Here is a 22,799-nt window from a genome sequence, read left to right as displayed (position 1 = left end):
ACAAAACTCTATCTTTTCTAAACTGCTTGTTATATTTATAAAACCTGGCCTGAGAACTGACTTAAGAGTTGGATTCCGTGTTATCTGTGATGATATTAGCAGAGTTGCTTTATACATTGAGCATACCATATGATCCTAATCCTCTCTAATCCTGACCCTACTCCTCTCCACTAGATGGAGGTGACAAATACTGGTCAGTGTTTCACTCATCACACCTATGAGTTCTTCTTCAGGCATTTCCTCTTTGGTTGAGTCACCATGCTTATTAATTTATTTACATCATTCTTATGTAAATTTTTAAAATTTTACTTATGAATACAGGATCAGATAATTCTCCATTGACACTCATTCCTAATTTGTACTGTAGCAGGGTTTAGGATGGGGCTATGTGCTCATGATCATTTTATTGTTCATTACAAGAAGACTCAGTAATCTTCTAGCACCAGAAGAAAAACCAAACAAATGCTATGTCATCTAGCAGGATGTAGAGTTATACTGCTTCCTCTTGTCAGCTCTGCTTATATAATTCAGAAGAAGAGCACTCACCACTGTTTAACAGCCTCCACAGAGCGGGCCTGAATGTGCAGCGCCCTGCCAAGTTTCTCATTAGTTATGGAGAAAAGCCATTTGTATTCTGAAATTGCATATCAGCCAGGCAATCACCACACAGAAATAGCCCCCATGAAAAGAAAGCAGTGCTATATTTGAAGCCTTAATCATGTGTATTTATAGACCTGAGTTTAGTTCTATTTGGAAATTTTCACATTATACAGTAACATTGTGATTGCTAAGATCCTCAGAGGGTGAGGGAATAAGACGTCTGATCTACTTAAATTTTCAGAGTAATGGAAAGTTAGTTATAAAGAATTTTTCTGTTCACCCTAGGCTGAGTGCCTTTCAACAACTGCTTTGGATCATAACCTCATAAGATTAGACAGCCACCTATGAGGAACAGGAGATGGAAGAGTAGGGAAGTGTTTTCTCAACTGATGTGTCATTGGTACATAAAGATTTATCATTAAGATTCAGTGTGATGGCATGGGACCCTTCCTCACATTAAAATGAAAATCACTTGGGCTAGTTAGCATGTTATATGTACTGGTATCTTAGGACTTGGTGCTCATAAGTTCATCAGGACATTTCCCAGAAAAGATAGAGGGTAACTGGGTTGACAGAGCAGTTTAGCCAGGCCCGATGGCAGACAGTTTGCCCTTCTTTGATGCCACACATTCCTGTTCTTCCATGACTCGTCCCCTTGTAAACTCAGCACTTGCAGAATGGCACATTGTTGTCTCCATAGCACCTGCTTTTACAATGTTCACTGTCCCCCTCTCCCATTCATCTGAGCTGCTGAGAGAAGGCCCTAGCAAACATGCACTTGGAGGAAGGGAAAGAGTGAGAAATTTGGATAACTAGAGAAGAGTGTTCCAGGCAGAGCCAGCAGCTGTGAAGGGCCCCTGACCAGAACTGGCCTAGGGTGTTCGGGGGCGGGCAGTAGAAAGAGAAGAGGGAGACAGGAACTGGTTTTGACATTTTCTTTTTTTTTTTTTAATATTTTTTAGTTGTAAATGGATCTTTTATTTATTTACATGCTGTGCTGAGAATGTAAGACAAGTGCATGCCAGACAAGTGCTCTACCACTGAGCCACAACTCCAGCCCCTGGTTTTGACATTTTCTACTGTTCAAATGTGAGCTGTTCAGATTGCTTTTGACTTCTTTTTCTGCCGCTCTGCCCTGGTCTGCTGAGTGCTCTGAAACTCAGAGCACTTCCTCTGTGTGACTTCCTCTCCATTCCATCAATAACTGCACAGATCAACTCCTCCCAGCTGGTCTGCCTGCCTCAAGGCATTTCCTTCCCAAAATCTGTTCTCCACATTGCAACACTAGAATTAGCCTTCATGTCCCATATCTGGCCATGTCGTTCCCCACTTGCACATGCTCAGTGGCTCCCCATTACACATGCCAGTACTGGTATCCACGAGAGATTTCTGCAAAGATGGACACGTTCTGCAATCTGTGCCGCCCAGAGTCCACATACAATTTAAATGTGGCTAGTGGGACTGAGAGACTGAATTTTAAATTGCGTTTAATTTTAGATGATTTAAATCACTACATGTAGCTAGTGACTATATATAATAGTATACAGCATAGCATTTCTGTAATTTTTGATGTTTTAGGGAAGCCATATTTCCCTGTGAGTGTCTAATGAAGGCTTCATTTTCCTTTAAAAATCCAGTAATGTGCTTAGTGGTAGAGAGCTTGCCTAGCATTTACAAGGCTCTGGGTTCAATCCCTAGCTCTGAAAACAGTTTAATCACAATATTTTGCCTAGAATTCTAATGGTTTATGATTCCATGGAGCCCATCCAACCATGTATTCCTACTTAAAAACCCCTAGTTAGAAAGTAAAGCCCATGCCCATTTCTAGGACTGCAAAATTTAGCACATCAAGAATGACCTTGGTCTTGAGCAAGTTTGGACAAGTGATTGTTTTGAGCTACAGGAAGCTGACGAGTTCGAGAAATCAGTGATGATCAAGGAAGGAGGCCAGGGCTGTATCATAGCAGGTCCGTATTAAATATCAGGTGGCAGAGCATTGTCGCGACCCCCTCGCCAGCAAGGAAGACACGACACAGGATTCTTCTTTCAGCGGTTTATTCAGGCCTTAACTCTAGGTTTCTCTCAAGCGCTCTCTCTCTTCACGCCCCCACACACAGCCTAATAAAACTTACTCAAGTCCAATCCAAAGCTGCCACGTGGGGTTTACTCATTGGGTACTGAGGGACAACACGCCAACTCTCCCAAATAAGGAGTTGTTTACCAAGATCCACAACGGAGACCTGCGCCATCTTCTAATGGCGGCAGCGGTCTAGAAACACGGCTCACCACAGAGCATCAAGCATTGAAGAGAGCGAGAACAGATTGGAAACGCGGTGCCAAGTGGGGCAAGTCAGCATCCTACACACTGGAGCCTGTGAATGAAGTATGGTTGTACTAGTGCTGGGACACATGAATCAACTTATAGGGATGGAGCCAGATGAGAGGAGCCACATCTCATGTGCTTTGTACTGATATCACACGGGGGCAGCATGCCAGTTCACCTGTTTCCCAAATACAGCATGTTTCCATATGGTTATTCATATGGCTTCTTTTGCTAAAAGAGCTTTCTGACTGACCCATCAAAATTCTGATTCTTCAAGGCCTACCTCTTATCCTCTAGGATAATTCCTTCACTTCCTTTCCTTATGAAATCACTCACTTTTCAGCTGTGCTGTCCACTGACACCTCTCCTAGGCTCCATGTGGGTTTCTGGTTCTAGCGTCAGACAGGCCTAAATGACAAGATGCTCTCCCACTGGCTACCTGACTGAAATTTAACCACCTTGCTTTAGTTTCCTCCTCTGTATAATCAGGATAGTGGTACTGTATTAGTTAGCTTTCCATCACTGGGGCAAAATAGCCAACTTAAAAGAAGGAAAGGTGTATCTCGGTTTTTTGAACTCATGTTGGCATAGTACATCATGGAAGGGATTGCATGGCAGAGAGCACCTGCTTACCTCAAGAGGGAGACAGGAACTGGTTTTGACATTTTCTTTTCTTCTTTTGATGGCTGAGAAGTAAAGAGAGGAAGGAGGTTCCAATATTCCTTTCAAGGACACAACCCCAATGACCTAGGCCTTACATCCTAAAGGTTTTACCACCTCCCAGTAGTGGTACCGACTGACAACTAAGGTTTTAATACATAAGCCCTTGGGGGGACACTTCACATCCAAACTATAACATAGACCTTCTTTGAAGGGCTGCTATAATGTTCAAATATGTTGAGATATGGGAATTGACTAGTGTGCTGCCAGGCTCATAATGGAATACCATGATCATCATCCATCATCGGAATGGCATCACTATCCTATAATTAGTTGCTTATGGATGCTCCTGTCTCCACATTAGGTTGGATTCCAAAGCAGCTTTCCTGTTTCAAGCAGGCTAGAAACCACCTTATAGGGAAGAAGCATATGGCTTAGTTTGCTGATCAGAAAAGTTCCAGGAATCACTTATTTAGCCAAAAATGTTTAGGTAGCCCTGCCATGTATCACATCCTTTCATCAAATAGAACAATAGAATAATAAAAAGTTAATATTTTTGACCTGTTTTGTGTGGTTTGAAATGTGCTAAAAGATCTGACCAGAATGTTACTTCTCAGTCCTGACATTATCCAAATCCTCTGTTTTTATTTATTTATTTTTTTTTGAGAGAGAGAATTTTTTAATATTTATTTTTTAGTTTTCTGCAGACACAACATCTTTGTTTGTATGTGGTGCTGAGGATCGAACCCGGGCCGCACCCATGCCAGGCAAGTGCGCTACCGCTGAAGCCACATCCCCAGCCCCCCAATCCTCTGTTTTTGACACACATTGGTTTAGCTGACCAGTGCTAGGAAACAGTACCTTGAGAAAGGAAGACACAGAGCAGGTACAGTCTGCGGGCCCAAAGACTTAAGATGCTGTTGTTGCTGCTGCTGCTTCTGCTGGCAATGGTGATGGTGGTAGAGAAACTGGTAATGATGATGATATTTATCAATATTTTATTATGTACCATCTGTATATGTGTTTTACAGATGACTAGATTTGTTACTCATAAGGACCCCATGGTACTAGACATTTCCTATTATGTAAATAATGAAACTGAAGTTTAAAGAAATTAAGAAACACAACCAAGGTTTACACTTACAACCTGTAAGAGTGGGAGTCAGGATTTGAACCAGGATCTTTGAGCATAGGGCCTGCACTGACACATGGAAGTACTCCTCAGAAATATGGATCCTGGGCCTAGGGACAGGAGAGGGGGATGACTGGTATGTGCAGTTCTTTGCTACCAGGAAACAAGACAGCGGGTGGGAGAGAGGCCTTCTGAGACAATAGGTGACGCAGCATCCATGTTTGTCTATTATTGAGATACATGTGGAGGGTGAGCTGGCCCACTCTGGCCTCTTGAGGTGAGTGAAAGCCTTCACTTGGTTTCTGGAAATGTATTTTTAGTGCGTGGTGGTGCCTTGACAGATCCTCACATGTCACTGCTGGACAATACATCTATCCTTTGGCACCACTGGCAGCAGCACTGAGTGACAAAATTTATTATAGTAGCATTCACTCCCTAAACCTAAGGTGTGGTTAAAACATTGCTGTTTTTATTAGTAAAACACATAATGGGTTCACTCACATGAGTTCTGAAGAAAGAAATCCAGTTCCTCCTTGATCTTTTTGCATTTTTATTTTATTTTATTTTTTTTAGAAATGACTAGAGACTTGGCTTCCAAAAAGGATGAATGACTGCCTGCTGCTGACTCACTGCTCAGCTGTGACTGCCTCTGGCCAAGAGGGAGGCTCAAAGAGCATCCACAGAGGAGCCGCCTCCTAGCCCTTTCTGCTTCACATCAACATTCACTACAACCTCCCAGGGTCCTGGGTTTAAGCTTCTCACTGCCCTCCCCAGATCAATCCCACTCCCCTTGACCCCACTGACCTGTTTTCTCTTCCCAAACCTAGACTCTTCAATCCTCAATGGGACATGCTGCATTTCTCCCCTCTCTTCCCCTGTCCATTCCAACTCAGCACAAAAGAAATGTTTTCATCCTTTTTGTCTGATATTATAGAGAAGGTACCTAATGGCATTTTAGACTGAGAAATCCTAAAGCACAAAGTCTAAATTCTAGCAACCTTGACTTAACCAGACCTTTTTGGGCCATTCCAGTCCTAAGCTGCTGGTTAAATCCTTCCTGAAGCTTTGAATGAAAAACTTTGTCACTGAAACAACTGATATTTGATTTTGGAGATATTGATAGAAACCTTCACATGTGAGAGAGCTGTTAGAAAGCTCCTGAGCTGTGGTTATCTGCTTGGTGTAGTGACCCAAGTGTCCTAGGTTGTTTTTATCTGTATTTTTTCCCCCAGGTCTGGGAAGCTAGCGTGGCCCTACTCAGCAGAGGCAGTTTACCAATCACATGCCCACTTACTCAGAGTATCTGAGGATACTAGCTGTCCTGCAGCTTTATACCTTGCCTAGGGTCAGCATCAATCATTACCTAGCATCTTAGTTCATTTTCTAAGATGCGTAATCTCTAATAAAAACAACTTTATATCTTATAGTTTGGGGGCTGGGAAGTCCAAGGCTAAAGGGCTCCATCTGGTAAAAGCTTGCATGCTGGTGAGAATTTCAGAGTGTACACAGCACAGGGCATTACATGATGGGGAGGCTCATACAAGAGACAGATGCAAGTTAGCTTTTATAGTAGACCCACTCACCCTGGAGATAAACACATTAATCCATGATGATTAGTCCATTAACCCATCAACCCATGAATGGATTAACCCATTCATGAGGACAGAACCCTTGTAACCTGATCACCTTTTAAAGGTCCCATCTGATCCTACCTCTTACTACCTCTCAATGGGGATTCAATTTTTTTTTTTTTTTTTTTTGGAACTGGGGGTCGAACCCAGGGCTTTGCAAATGCAAGGCAGACGCTTTGCCACTGAGCTACATCCCAGCCCGAGATTCAATTTTAATATGAGTTTTGGAAGGGACATTCAAACCATAAAGTTTAGTGAGCCCCAAACTCTCACTCTAAATGCAGTGATGGGCATTGTAAAATCTTAAAGATGAGGAATTTTTGCTTGGGTGTCTTAGCTTCCCCCAAGCATTTAATCTTTTTAAAATTCATTCATTCATTTCCATATCTAGAGAGTCAAATTATGCCATTTGTAGACTACTATTATAGACTTCTATAATTACCATCTTTTAAAGAAGGAAAAGAGAAAACAAGCTGGTCCCTCTCATAGCTCCTCATCACTTCATACTGCTTACAGAGTAATTCATACAGTTTTGAAAGTAAATTAATTAAGAAGAAGTTTTGTGTTATTGTTGACTGGAAGAAAGGGCAAGGTGTTATACAAAAGCATCTTCAGACACAGCAAGACTTTTATAAGAAAAACAGACAGTAAACCTTTTCCATATATTTTCCCAGGAAAACTGAATGAAAGCTATCTTCCCCAGCTACAAAACAAAACAAGAGCCAGCACCTCTGTTAGAGACTGGAGAAGTGTTCAGATGAACAAGTAAAACTCAGGGCTTGAAGGTAGTCTAAGTAAATGCCTTCTGGGAAGGTAAAATCTTGAAACTATGAAAAGGCCACAGTGGTGAGAGAAGAAATGACAGTGACACTTTGCACCTTGAAGGTGAGACCAGTTCTATTCCTTGTCCACACTGATGAAGGATGACCAATAGCCTCTTAATGAGCAGAACATGAAACCGATGCCAGAATCTTCTCTATTCCCTTTAAGTATGGTAGAATGTGGGTTGCCATTCTCAGAGAATCTCTTGCCATTATCATCAAGTTTTGTTTCAAACAACCCTTTAAAGCATAATTCTATGTGAATATCTGGATAGTTCCTCCCTGCTATTGTCTAAATGTTGGTGTGCTCCCAATATTCACATGTTGAAACTTAATCCCCAAAGAAATAGTATTAAGAGGTGGGGCCTAAAGCAAATGACTAGGTTATGAGGGCTGTGCTCTCATAAATGTGATTAATGGCCTTTTAGAAGAGGTTGAAATGCATGCCCTAGCTCCTTTGTCTCCTTCTGCCATGTGAGGGTGTAGCAAGAGATACCATCTATAAAGCAGAGGGTACATCCTTACCAGACACTAAATCCACTGGCACCTTGATTGGGAACTTCCCAGCCTCCAAAGCAGTGAGAAGTAAATTTCTATTATTTATAAATTACCCAGTTTAAGGCATTTTGTTATAATAGCCTGAATGAACTGAGACATACCCCGTTGTTGATTCTGATACCCAGAGCATCCTAAGCACAGGAAATAGCCATCTCCTGTTCCTTTATCCCCTAGGAACTCTGTCTTAACAAGGCCTGTTTCCATCTCGACATATTGTTCCCATGTAATCCCCCTGCATAGCAATGTTCTCCATTCTGTCATATGTAGGCCATTTCAAAAAGACACAGAAGTTCATATGACTCTTGTGGTAGAGTGATTCCATAAGTGGCCTACATTTTCTGTGCTCATCGGTAGTGTTTCCTATACTGAAACTCTGGGATAGGTCATTACTAAGTAGTTTAAATTAAAAATGTGATATTGATTTAACATTAAACAACATTATTATCAGTTCCCCACATGAAAGGGAAAAAAAAGAAAACAAAAATATGCTCGTCTTAATAGATAAAGAAAGATATTTAATGATTTTAATACCCTTTCATGGTAAAACTCTCAGGAAACAAGGTAAAATTGTGGGTTGACCAGAGCTCTCGTACTTTGCTTATGAGATTGTAGGTTATTTCAATAACTTTGGGAAACATTTTGGAAGTTTCTTAAGTTAGACACATACCTAATTTATTATCCAGCAAATCTATGTTTAGGTAATTAACCAAGAGAAATGAAAACAAAATGCAGAATGACTTGTGTAAGAATGTGTATAACACTTTCATTCAAATATCCAAAATAGAAACAACCATTAGACAAACATTCCATTTATACAATGGAATATAACACAGTAATAAATAGGAATGAATTATTGAAACATACAATATCATGTTTGAATTTCTTAGACTATTATGTTAGAAATACCTCAGGCCCATAAACTGTAAAACTTTCACTCATTCCCCTTAAATTAGACATCACGATGGATTAGTTTCATTTTAACCTGTGACACAACATAACTGCACTGTCATGTGTTTAGTGGTTTTATCTGGGGGGGTATGCTTCCACTCACCATTGGCCATCAGAGGCCCGGATGCAGTCTATTCAATTGTAGCTAGCTCAGGTGCCAAATAAGAGTGAAAGTGACCCCATGTCTTTGTGGTTAGTTGAGAACAATCAACTGTTGATGAAATGGTAAAATGCCTGAGCAAGCATTAGACTGTAATCTAAAGACAGAGGTCCAATCCTCTTTTCACTAAGTCCTGAGGTGAATAATATATTGAATTGCAAATTCAAAGGAGCAACTTCAACTTTGCTGGGGCTTCTCCCGCCTTTTTTTCTTATGGTAAGACATAGTACATTATATGTTAATCAACATTAATGCTCAACCCCATGCATAAAGCATGTACAATCAACACTCACATGCCACATAAAACATTATATGCTTACTTCCAATAAACTCACACCCTAGAGTAGTGTAACTATAGTAATAACTGTAATAACTAATATAGGGTGAAAGAAGCTATACACAAAAGAATAACTGAATACATATAAAATTCTGGAGGATGATTTTAGGTATGGGAACAATAATTGCCTGTGGATGTAAAGACTGACTAGAAGAGGGATTGAGGAAACTTTCCCAGGCACTAAAGATGCCCTATGTCTTGACCGGGGGTATTGATTTCAGGGATATATACGTTTTTCAAAATTCATCAAGTCATGTACTTAAAATCTGTACATATCAGATTTATAATTCTAAAAGTTTACAGAATTTTAAGTTGGCATAAAAGAGGTCACCATTATGGATATCTGATTTCTAGAATAAAATCATCAGAAACACATTCTTCTCAGGATTCTCAAACTTTCCTTTGTTTCTAGCATCTGTGGATTACCTCATTGGACAGAGACTTGCAGGGGAAAAAAAGTGTTCACAGCTTTATTTGATTTGGCATTTCTAGCTGTTTGCCATAGGATAGTTTAAAATAACCCTATTATTCTGTGCTGGCACCAGAAGTCTTTACCTTCTCTAGGGATTCTGTCTAGGGTACATAGTTAAGTATTATCAGTTGCCTCTCTCTCAGTCCCATACCTGAATATTGTTAACTGAGCCACATGCTTTCCTATAAAGCATTGAAAAAGAAAGCAGAAAACGTGGACACAGAAACCAACATCTCCTTTGGGAGGCCGACAGATGGCTATGTCATCTTCTATTCTTGTTTATCTTTTATCTTCTGCCTTGTATTTTTCACCCATGTTTAAGAGCCATGTTGAATTTCCCTCAAAATGTTACATCTAACCTGTTTATTGAGTTTTAGTGCTTGGTCCTAAATAATTAAAATTAAATAAGTCAACACAAAGGATCCAAGTTTTATTTGTGGTTAATTTAAATGCTTCTAAACACAACGAAAACCAAATTTAGGATCACTGCGGCTATTTACACTGAACGATCTTGTGTACACGCAATGTTTAGAAGCTCTTCATCTACATGGGGAATTTCCTGGCTCCTGTGATTTTAAACTTCCCACAATATCATTGCACTAAAACTCTCATTTGTGCTAAAACATTTAAAACAGGGAAAAATGGCACCAAACAGTGAGAGGAGTACCATATACCACATATGTGAGAAGGGTGCTTCTACTGGTGGGCATGTTAATCGGGATGTGAGTCTGCGGTCTTTATTGTGATAGATCCACAGATGATGGAGGGAAATACATTGAAATATGTATACAAAAGCTCATGAGAAAAAATGTTATATATGCATATATATTTTATGAGAAAATTGTACTTTGTAGATTCTAATATATACCTTCTATTTTCACACAACTATATGAATATTTTATAGAATGACTTCTATAAACATTTATTTCCCCAAACATCTATTATGGAATCAGTAGTATAATTTTACAATTGATAACCTCCTAATTACAGAAGTGCTTCATTCACATGCAGAGAGTTGGAACTTCAGCAGGGTGTTGGAGTCTGTAAACAAGTCAAAGTAACACCTGGCATTTTGCCAGGGGAATGTTAGAGTTCATAAACAAGTCTGGATGGTGCCTGGCAAAATGCCAGAGGGAGTGGTTTGAGAAGTAACAAAAGCGAGCCATTAAGTGTGGAGATTCCTTATTGGTTGACTGATGTATCTAGTTTATGCTAATTAGATAAGCTGTGTGGAATGTATAAATACTGCTCCTGTCCTGCAATAAACGGCTCCTACTCCTGCTGTATCAACGTACACAAGTTATTCGTCACCCCCCGGTTATTTTGCTGCAGCCGGACTGCGGCAGCAGGGAAGAGTGACATCCCGGTATGCATTTTCTCAGGCACCCAGATGTTCAGATCTCCAAAATGAGAATCTTTCACAAAATCAATATTTTCTGTTTGTCAAGTAATTTTCTGGGAACTACTTCAAATATGCTTTCCAAATAACACAAACTTCTAATAAAGTTGAGAAATATTTATTTTAATTAAAAAATACACCTTAAACACAGTTGAATTGTTTTGGTCAAAGTGTCAAAGAAGTGCTAACTTAATAAAAATGGAATCATTTTTATAATATTCTAAGATTCATCAATTGAATGCCTCTACTGAAGGGTAGAAATGAGGAAATGCATTTTAAAACTTGGGGAAACTTGGAGAGTAAATCTTCCATCTTTTGTTGAGTCTGTTTTATAGTAGAAAACAGTGTCTTGCACACAGTTGATATCCAAGTATATATTTAATGATTGCAAGTTTTTAGTAAACTGTATTTATCTGTCAAAAAACAGAATAATTTCAATCTTTACATAAAAAGTATATGATGTTAATAATTTACCTAGTAGAGATATGATCTGAGAGTCACTTTGTAAAATCTCTTTGTACTATTAACCATTACATTAAAGTGCAGACACAGCTTAAAATTCTTAAATGAATGCATGCTGAGAGATGCACTTGGAAGACCTAAGCACTTGGCCCCTTATCTCAAGGTTCATTTCTTCCCTTACTATTAGAAAGAGCTAATTACTTAGCTGTTGAAATCATAAGCCACACATTGATTTTTTTTTTTTTAAATTTTGAGACAGGGTCTCACTAAGTTGCTTCTGGCCTCACTCAATTGCTGAGGCTGGTCTCAAACTTGTGATCCTCCTGCCTCAGTCTCCCAAGTTGCTGGAATTACAGGCAAGCACCACCATGCTTGGCCCACACATTGATTTTTTAACTTTATAAGCTGATTCAGCAAAATAACAATAGCAAATAAATGTTTATTTAAATGATATGAAGTAAATTTGAAAACACTAAGTCAAAAATATAACTGTAGTAGAATGTAGGTGGTGGCTTTTTCTTATTTTAATTGTTAGCACTAACTGCCCCAAATACGTACCAAAATTAGCATAGCAGAAATAAGACCATATGCTAAAATGATTTAACTTCAGACCTCATTGTTTTAGACATAAATGTGGGAGATTTTTACCATATTACAAATAGAGGAAAAAATGTGATGTCAGACTTTCAACAATGAGCCGACTGAGTGTTACAAGGTTGCAGAGAAAGTTTACCTGGATTCAAACATCCCTTTTCATCTATATCTTGCAAAGATGTGCATTCTCCAGTTCAACTCAGTCCATTAAGTTCCTCCCATATTTTCAAATTTTTCCAGTAAGGAGGTAACTATTAACTTTTATTCCTCCCCAACTTCCACCTGATCTTTTGGTTTCATGGTTTTGTTATATTCCTGAAATATTTATGAAGCAAGTCAGAAATGCTTCTAATTCTCTATGTTGGGAAGCAGTAGATTCTAGTAGATAGTCCATAATCACAGTTACAGTTTTTACTAGAATTCATTTTTTTTTCAAGTTTTGTAGTCTATATTATGAGAATATTACCCTTTAACCAGGCTTGATAGAAGCATATCCTGCAGAAATAGCATATCTCTCTTTTCTTTTATCCTAGACAAATGTTCTCCATTGTATAATTATCCACCTAACCATGGGTTTCCATATGTCTTAAATACCTTTGTGAAAATATAGCTCTAATTCTCTCAGACTTTTTTTTTATTTTTTAGTTGTAGTTAGACACAATACACTTATTTTATTTATTTATTTTTTTAATGTGGTGCTGAGGATCGAAACCAGTGCCTTGCACATGTGAGGCGAGTGCTCTACCACTGAGCCATAACCCCAGCCCCTCTCTCAGACTTTCAACATGTCCTCATTATGAATTTTGTTCCTCCAAGTCTACGATAGCTAAGAGATCATTTTGAATTCATTTGAATTTATTGTCCGCTAGTATAGGGAAAGACCACCCCAATGAGAAAAAACAGGCTGCAGCAAAAGGGTTATACACCATCACTAGCATTTGGTGGAGACTCAAAGGCAGGGAGTAGGAGAGCTTTGCAGTGAAAAAAAAAGAGAAAGCTTCAGGTATGCCTAATTGGAGGTTCTTGGCATGAGAAAGCTGAAGTTAGGCTAACCAGAAGTGGGATTTTGTGTGTGTGCATGTGTGTGGTACTAGGGATTGAATTCAGGGGTGCCCTATCATGAAGCTACATCCCTAGTCCTTTTTTATTTTTTATCTTGAGGCAGTGTCTTGTTAAGCTGCCTAGGCTTGTGATCCTTGTGCCTCAGCTTCCCATGATTACATGGGATGGTGCATGGTTACAGACATGCACCATCATGTCTGGCTGAGAAACAGGCACTTTATCTGACTGATTTGGGAAGCATATATATTTGTGTGTGTGTGTGTGTGTCTGTGTCTGTGTCTGTGTGGTGCTAGGGATTGAACGCAGGGCCTTGTGCATGAAGGCAAGCACTCTACCAACTGAGCTATATCCCCAGCCCCAGAAGCTCCATGTCTTCTTTATGTGAGTATTATTCCATCCAGTGCCTGTGAGTGATTCTTAAAAATAGACACACTTGTAATCCCAGCTACTAGGGAAACTGGGGCAGGAGGATTGTAAGTTTGAGGCCAGCCTCAGCAATTTAGCAAGGCCCACAGCAAATAAGGAAGACCCTGTCTCAAAACAAAAAATAAAAAGGGAAGAGGATATAGTTTAGTTGTAAAGTGCCCCTGACTTCAATCCCCAGTAGCAAAGAAAATATATAGTAATAATAATAATAAATATGACAGTTATTGACTAATTCCTGACCATTCTAGGCTGGATTACTAGAAGTCAAGGTTTTACTTCCTGAATTGGTAACTAGAGTTTGTGGGTCAGAGTTCTATTGTCATGTATGCTGTAACCACTGTCTCTTTGTACATTCAGTCTCCCAAGTGTCAAAATTTTCTTTTAGGGCTGGGGATGTAGCTCAGTTGGTAGAGTACTTGCCTTGCATGCACAAGGCCCTGGGGTTCAAAACCCAGCATCACACACACACACACACACACAGTTTATAGTAGCTACTTGGTTGGACTAGATCCAGGGATGACTGTAACTTGATGGACTCCCTAGGACCTGGCTTAAGAGTTGGGGTAGCTAATGGAACATCCTGATATCTGTAGCCATATACATGGGAGACAGTGGACTCAGTGACATGCATAAGGAAACAGATGTGATGATCCAGACTTCCTTCAACTAACTTCTCAAGATTCAGTGAGATCATTATTGGGAAAGGTGAGCACATGTATGCAGTCTTATGATCCCTGCGTGGCCCCATAAGAATGAGCCTTGGACCCAGAGCACTTCCTTACCACAAGATAGTAGCATTCACAGCCTGTGTGAAGAATGCCTTTCCCTGTTTCTGACTCAGTAAGTAGTTCTGTGTTCTCTTAAGCCTGTGCATCACTTGCTATCTGGCTAACCCCACTATACTATATCTGTTTCTGGTAGGGAGAGAACTGGGTCTTGGGTTTGCAGCATGAAAAAAGCACATGCAGGTCATCATTCTGTGTCAGCTGATGGCCATGGGTACCTGATACACACTGTTGATCATACTCCATGTCTTCTTTATGTGAGAATTGTTCCATCCAGTGCCTGTGAGTCTTGTTTTTCTAGTGACGTTGAATCAGAGAATGAGTTGACATCCCATGATAGCTGTGAAGTAACACTTCTCCTTTGGAGGTGATAACAGGTGTCCCTTGCTCAACATCTGTCATCAAGGAAATCTGTATAGAAAAAGGGGACCCAGGAATAAGAATAAGGTCCAAGATAAGGGTTAAACCCCAGTTTCTGGAATACTACCAGACACAGAATAGATAAACGAGTGAACAGAAAGACTGAGAAAAAAAATGCAGAATGCACATCCTTATCCTGCAACCTATGAAGATAAGAACTAGCACTGGGTCTGGGGTATAAATTTCCAAGGATCAAGGCCAGAATTCAGACACCATTAATAGAACAAGGGTATAAGATTTTACTTGTCCCTGATCTACTCTTAACTCTTTATAATTAGAAATTAAATGGTCCCCATGATTAGAACTTAAAGAAATTGTGACTGCCTAGCAGACAATGTCACAAGCCATGGCCTCTGCCATCAGGCCTGGTGTCCACCTCCCTGCAGGAGACCCTTGGGATTGAATTGCTTGGGTTATTCTTCCTCTCAGAGCTCCTCCTTCTCTGCCTAAATACACATCCTTGATGTCTTTCCAGGGTCTTTCTGTGCCTGCAGGGGCATTCTTAGGTCCTCAGTTCCCTGACACCTCTTCTTCAGTGTTCCCCCTCACACCTTCCCTTGGCCTTAACTCAACCTGATCTACCCACCCACCTCCAGGTCTTCTCCACCGGCCCTTCTGAGTAACACATGCTCCTTCTCTCACACTTCCCCAGAATCTTCTTTTTATGCTTGTTATCATTGCTACTCCTTCATCTTGTAACAAGGTTCCTGCTTTAAGCTGATTCCTTTTTAGCTATGGCACCCTCTACACTTCCTCTAAAGCCATCATGTCACAGTTGATATTCTTTCATATCTTCCAATTTCTCTTAAGATAAAGACCAACATCTCTCACAAGGCCCTGTAAGGCTGTATGTGAACTGGACCTTGCCACCAGCACCCATGGAGAATAAATAAACCCCCATTATGCCTCTGGCTTGATGTCACAGTTAGTTTATCTTTAATCTAAGTGAACATGCTCTCTACCTCCAGGTCTAGAGGCTCCACCTCAGAGACTTGAGCCATTCCATCATTCATCCAACAAGTATTCATCAAGAGTATACCACTCATGGGATTTTGAGGTAGATACTGAGGATGTGGCAATAAAATAGCAGATGTGGTTCTTGCTCCTCAAGGAAGTAAGATCCCATCCCAGTGTTGCTCAAATCACCCTGAGGTCCACTTAAAGCCCAAATGCTGGGCCCTACCCTCAAAGTCTCTGGTCCAATACATCTAAAGAATCTGTATTCCTAACAAGGTCCCAGGTCATGTTGATGCTGTTGGTCCAGGGACCACCCTCTAAGAACTCTTGCTCTTGGCAGAGCATACAGGTAAAATATAATTAATTAAACATTATTATAGAAAAAATTATATTGTTAACTTAGATACTGAGGACAAGCACAGGATAATACAGTCTACATTAGCAAAAGTTTTTCTTGAACTTTCATGGAGCTGAATCTTGGGAATGAACTAGAATTAGGTGTACAAAAAAAGATGGAGGAGATTCTAGGCAAGTAGCCTCTGTGAAGGCTCTAGGGTGGGGGTTAGATGCATTTAGGGAATTAAAAGAAGGCCCTGGCCAGAGGACAGAAAAAGAATGAGAACATGAGCTCAGGTAGTTAGTTGGACCAGGTGGTGTTTGCTGCTATCCCTAAAATAGTGCTTTGGCACTCAGGGTTCAAGTGAGACTACCTCCTAGGAAGATTATTTTAAAAATTAATGCCCAGAAATTTGGATTTAATTGATCTAAGGGGGGGCTAGGTTTTGGTAAGTTAAAAAAAGAAAATCTTCCCAGATAATTATACTTGATAATCCAAAGTTGAGACTCTAGAAAGATCTGCAAAACTTATCTTTTGCACCCCTTCTTCAAAGGACTTGTTTCTTTTCCAAGTAGTTGGATATGCTCTTCTGTTTGTGGTTGACTTTTCACTATGTCGTCTTACTTAAAGTGTTTTGTTGTGTTTGTTTGTTGGGAGTGTAAGCATTAGAGAGAAGTACTATGTCTCATGTAGTTGACTATTTCCCATAGAGCTTAGTTTTCATGATTGAACCAAGAGCTAATATAGAGTGTTCATTATTTTGTATGTTTACCAATAAGCTTCTGGTCTTCTCCCATCTCACTGCTTTAACAGAGACCAATGATCTTCCATTCTCTGCTCACACTGTTACTTGAGTCAATGCATACCTATTTATAAGACAAGGAAAGGGGAGACGGGAGCAGTGGACTGTGGAGCAGAGGACAGCATCCTGAGCAAGGAATTTTCCCATGGCCTCAAGAGTCTGTCCACATGGGAGGAAGAGAAAACCAAGGAGAGACACCTGTGGGTTGAGTATTTCCACACTCCACACCTGCTGCTTTATTTTGTGCTCACAAATGACAGGTATGATGGGTACCATCCCTCCATTTTTTTTCCCACGAGGAAACCAAGAGTAAAAGAGTTTATATCACTTTCTTAAATTTATGTCACATTTTTACTCCGTGCTAGACACAGTATTAAATGTTTTCTTTTTTTTTTTTAATTTTTTGTTGCAAGGATTGAACCCAAGAGCACTTAACAACTGAGCCACATCCCCATCCCTTTTTTATATTTTATTTAGAGATAGTCTCTTGCTGAATGGCTTAGGGCCTTGTTGAGTTGCTGAAGCTGGCTTGGAATTTGTGATCCTCCTTCCTCAGCCTCCTAAGCCGCTGGGATTATAGGCATGTGCCTATAAGGGTTTGATAAAATAATTTCTATGAATAATTTTATCAAACCCTTAGAACTGCATCAGTTACCAAGAAACAGTTTTCAAGAGACAAAATAACCTCTCTGAACCCACTAAGTAAGAGGTAAATGAATTGGAAATCAGGCAGGACCTTTGAAAAGGACCCAAATTCTGGGCTTTTAGTAGTAGGTAACAGACATACATGAGAAATGGGAACATGAAGTTAAGGGGAAAATTCTATAAACTGACCCCTACATGCTTTATTTTTTAAAATCAACGTACTTGCATCCCTGCCTGGATTAAGTCAATAGGATATGTTACATTCCTCAGCAAACAACCTTTTATCTGTAGGAGAAATGCAGGCCTGAAATGCCAATAAGAACACAAGTTACCCTGAAGTGGGGGACTTTTGCGACCTTACACGGACCAGGTTCCAGAACTGGGGGAGATATGAATAATTCCCCCTAACTATAAAATCTAAAGGCCACCCACCCCCATTAGAACTGCTCAGGATGGGCATAAATGACCTAGGGTTGCCCTGAACCTTCACCATGCCCAGTGGGGACTTGGAAGTTTGGTTCAATCCTTCAGTCAATCAAAAGTCTAGGGGTGGACCGGGGCAGGACTCTCTGGAAACTGCCCTAGGACTCCCAATAAAATTGGAAGGCAGGAGGGACATACTATCCTCTTCTCTTGGAGGACCCACTCTCTCACTTAAGAATGTCCCCCCTAATCTTTTTAATAAACTTTTAGTGCCTGTTACTCTCAGTGACATGTCTGAAAACTTTCTGGCATGATTGCAAGAATGGGTGAGAAAGGACCATCATGGCTGCCTCAGCTCCTTGAAAGGCCCTGGCCCTGTGACATTAGTACTATGCTGCCTCATTTGCCGAAGGGGTTGGACTTGGGTCTATTGAACCCAAATCCACTGGCTTTTCCAATGACACACTATAGATGAAAAGGGAGAAGTTTCTGGCATAGAGAATGGAGGGTCAGTCAGGAAGGACTTAGAAAAAAAAAAAGGTGAGACACCAGAGGCCACTGGTTGAGATTTAGAGATATTGTCTTCCTGAAGTGATCTGTGTAGAGCTCCATACCTGCAGCAGAGGGCAACAGGGACAAAAGTGGAACCTGGAAGTTCTTGAAGATTCAAGAGGGGATGTAAACTGCTATTATGTGCATAATAGCACAAACGAAAAAGTGACACCATATAAATAGACCCAGTTAAAAATGCACATGTGTTAAAGGCACTGCTAAAACTGGATTGAGGACCTGGAGCCAGTGGGTGTGAGCCTGGGAAGTGAGTGTGAGCTGGGAGTGGAAAGAGTGGGAAAGAAGGCGCAGACAGGACAGATGTTTTGACAACACGGTGTGAGCATCGGGAGATGCTGGTTGACATTGCCAGGATGAGATGCAGGTGAGGATCTTAGCCAAGATGAGGCAAAAGATGAGGGCAGTGGAATTAGAGGTGAAAGGCGGGCAGGCCTCACTAGAGTTCTCAGAACCATTGAGTGTGGATGAAAATCTCTACACAATACAGAGCTGAATGGAGAGCTGCACTGTAATCCCAGTGACTCAGGAGTATCCCAGGTTCAGTGCCAGCTTCAGCAACTTAGTAAGACTCTGTCTCAAAAAGTAAAAACAAAACAAAACAAAACAGAAAAGATGGGGCGGAAGGTTGGGGATGTTGTTCAGTGGTAGCGTATGCTTGGGTTTCTATCCCTAGTACCTCTTTCAAAACAGACAGATATAGAGGCTTGTACTGGCCAGATAAACATAATGTCTAAGAGCATACATTCCAGTATAGAAACTGTTTTATTTTACTCCTTTAAGATAGTCAGTAAACAAAGCTACAACTTCTCCCGTTTCCTCATCTTGACCTCCAAATTCCTACACAACAGCCAGAGAACCAAGGATCTGCCCTGGGTGAGCCGCCATGTTTTCCATTCAGCACCTAGTACAACGGTACTCAAAGTGTAAGTTCTTAGACCAGTAGCATACACACCATATCAGAGCATGTTCAGAATGCAAACCTAGCATCATTATCCCCCATCCACCTCCTTAATTAAGATCTGTATTTTATCAAGATCCCTGGATAGCTGTATACACACTGAAGTGTGTCAAGCACTGATGGACAGTGCACAAGGGATAAGGGGTTTTACCTCTTATCCAGGGGTCAAGAACATTGCCCAGAATGCTAAGGAACCAGGGGGAATTTGTGAAGGAGGGAAGAAGCTCCTCAATGCTTCTTGTTGTGCTTATCTAACATTGTCTGGTCCTGCTAGAATACTGAACCAGTGATGGAGGGTGAGCCCTAACACGTGGTAAAACATGCAGTTCAACATCCTATTCTAACCTGAGTGATGTAAAAGGACTTCAGACAACTAATCCTGGTTGTTGTAACTCTATTACGAAGCACATAACCCTAAAAAGTCCAGAGAATAGAGGTCCAGAGGAAGTTTCCTGAGCAATGAAGGAGCACAGTATATGTAGCACAGGGAACCAGTGAGTGGGTCAAGCCTCCAGGCTTGGTTGCCCATATTTCAATGATAACTTGAAATCGTCCATGGTGGGGGTATGTATACCACAGAGATTAGCAAATACTACCTATCATGGATTTACTTTTTCAGAGAGCCAGTTTACTACCATGTAACTGTGGGAGAGTAGATAGGTCTTGGCAAAGAGGAGAAGGACCTAAATTCATGTGCGTAAAATGTGGAAGGAGAAATTGGAAAGCAAGGAATAAGGGAAGGCCTAGGAAGGGTACTAGAGAGCCTTCATCCTAAACTCCTGGTATGACTGAGTTTCCTCCACTAGCCTCATTTCTGTGTGTGTATGTGTGTGTGTGTGTGTGTGTGTTGGGGTGGGGTGGGGGTACTGAGAAGTGAACTCAGGGGTTTTCTACTACTGAGCTGCATCCCCATTCCTTTTTACTTTTTCTTTTGAGACAGGATCTTGCTAAATTGCTGAGGCTGGCCTAGAACTTGCAATCCTCCTGTCTCGGCCTCCTGAGTGGCTTGGGGACAGGCATTTGCCACTGCACCCAGCCAGTAGCTTCGTTTCTAAAACCACTTTGCACAGGCCTGTCTCAGTAGTGGAGTTTATCAAAGGTTCAAAGAGAATGAAAAATGTGCAAAATAATGTGCAGAATATAATCACAAGCTGACTAAAAAGACATAAAGACAACGAGGCAGCCATGATTTCAGGTAGTAAAATGTTCCCTTCAGTACTCGGCTGCTGAGGTATAAGCCTGAAGAAGGTGGCCGGTGGGTTCATCTAGGGTTGGGGCTTTTTGTCAGTCACATGGGTATTGTGTTTACTATAATTATTATCATGTTTATACCCAAATCAACCTTTTCTGGTGTCTTAAATTTACCTGTAGGCCTCTGATATTATTGCTATTGGCTGGGGATATGGCTCAGTTGGTAGAGTGCTTGCCTCCCATGCCCAAGGCCCTGGGTTCAAACCCCAGCACCACAAAAAAAAAAATGTAATTGCCCATTAAAAATATATTTTTATAAATATGTCATTGAAGAGTTTCTCTCCCTCTCCCTCTCTTTCAAGTTATACTATTAAATGCATTTAATAAACTATATGTCCAAAGTTCTCTGCTTCAGACAGGAGACCTTCCTTAGTTTCCATTGAAAACATCTTACACTTCCTCACCTCTGTGGCTTTGCTTTTCCCATGCCTCTCATTTGGAATGCCATTCCTTTTCCTTCCCACCCTGACTTCAAGGCCAGACACCACTTCCTCCAGCAAGCTCTCCCTGATTAGTGCTGCTGGCCATAACCTTCTTTTCTACTCATTACCCATCAGTGTCTGGGCAAACCTCTGTGGGGAAGGGTGGGGGATTGTGTCTAGTACTTTTTCAAGTGGATATTAAGGAGTGTGGCTTATCCATTGTAGATGCAGGATATGGAGACCTGACAGTCAACAGTTCCCTGCAGAAGGGCCCTTGATAAAAATAGTACACAGCTTCCCCATCACAAATTTCTCCACTGTCAAGTTCCCCAGTAGTCTTCTACTCCTCGGTGCCAGTAGCATTCTGTCCTCTTTGTTGTTCTAAAACTAGATGTTGTCACGACGGCAGTGGTGCCTGCCAGCCAGCTCAAGTGAGCAAAAAGGAACAGCTGACTTTGGTTTTACTCAAAATCTTTGGTTTTAGCAAAGTGCATAAAACCTAATTAAAACAACCAAGGATAAGGTGTATTTACGATATAATAGGCTTACCCTTGCTAGGATAAGGGAAAAGGTATGTTTCTTGACCATTTTAAATGAGTCTTTAATTAGTGGAGAGAAAAGCATAAAGTTTTGAGAACTGGGAGAAGGGAGGAGAGTGAATATTGCCAGAGACCCCTCTGACCCCTCCTGACGGGAGCAACACAGCTGGTAGGAGGGTGGCTGGGTCACAGGGGCTTTTTCTCTGCAGGGAGGACTTTTCCTCCAGGTACCTTTGCAAGGTTCATTTTATGTGGCATCACATGCGGACACAACCAGATCTGCAGAAGAACTTCTAATTATAAACATGGTGTTTGTTCTCCTGGCATCTGATTTTCTTTTATTTACATGAAATTAGAGACATCAGCTTTGAATACTTGCTGACAATTTAATAAAAAAGAATTTTGGTTGTGAGTTGGTTGCTTTTTATTTGTTTCCTTGTATTTCTTAAATCAAGCATCTCAAATTCACATTGGAGGTGAGATTCACATCCTACTTTCTACTAGAGAAAATCCATAAATTAATGCAAGATAGGCATTTGTCCCTGACCAGGAAGGCAGGGCAGTGGTGAGCTTAGATAAGTCTTCACCCTCTCATGATGTTTCCTTGCTTTCTTTGGCCAAAGTTAAGTTGTTTTCCATTGTATTGGCACAAGGTTATGGAAGTCACCTAGGGCTCACAGTAGAAGCCTTGTATCCTCCCCATCCCCACCTCTGCCAACACCCCCACTTCCCCTGCTTATGCTCATACCTAAATTTTTTTTTCAGCCTAACTCAACAGAACCTGGAGATGTTTTGTTACAGGATAAAAATTCTTTCTCAATTCATCTCTCATACTTATGGTTCTTTGGTGGTTTTTCAAGTCTATCAAAGTAGAGATTTTAAAATAAGCAATAACAAAGATAAAGAAACTCTGAATATTTTTTCTCATTCAAAAACTTGGTGTGTGGGGCTGGGGATGTGGCTCAAGTGGTATAGTGCTCACCTAGCATGCGTGAGGCACTGGGTTCGATTCTCAGCACCACATAAAAATAAAATATATTGTGTCCACCTAAAACTAAAAGATAAATTTAAAAAAAATACTTGGTGTGCGTGTGCATGATATATT

Source organism: Marmota monax, unplaced genomic scaffold (genome assembly GCF_021218885.2).
Source record: "Marmota monax isolate L192 unplaced genomic scaffold, Marmota_monax_Labrador192_F-V1.1 WCK01_AAM20220418_F8-fsc00001, whole genome shotgun sequence".
Classification (NCBI taxonomy): domain Eukaryota; kingdom Metazoa; phylum Chordata; class Mammalia; order Rodentia; family Sciuridae; genus Marmota; species Marmota monax.
Note: the sequence above shows the minus strand (reverse complement) of the source record.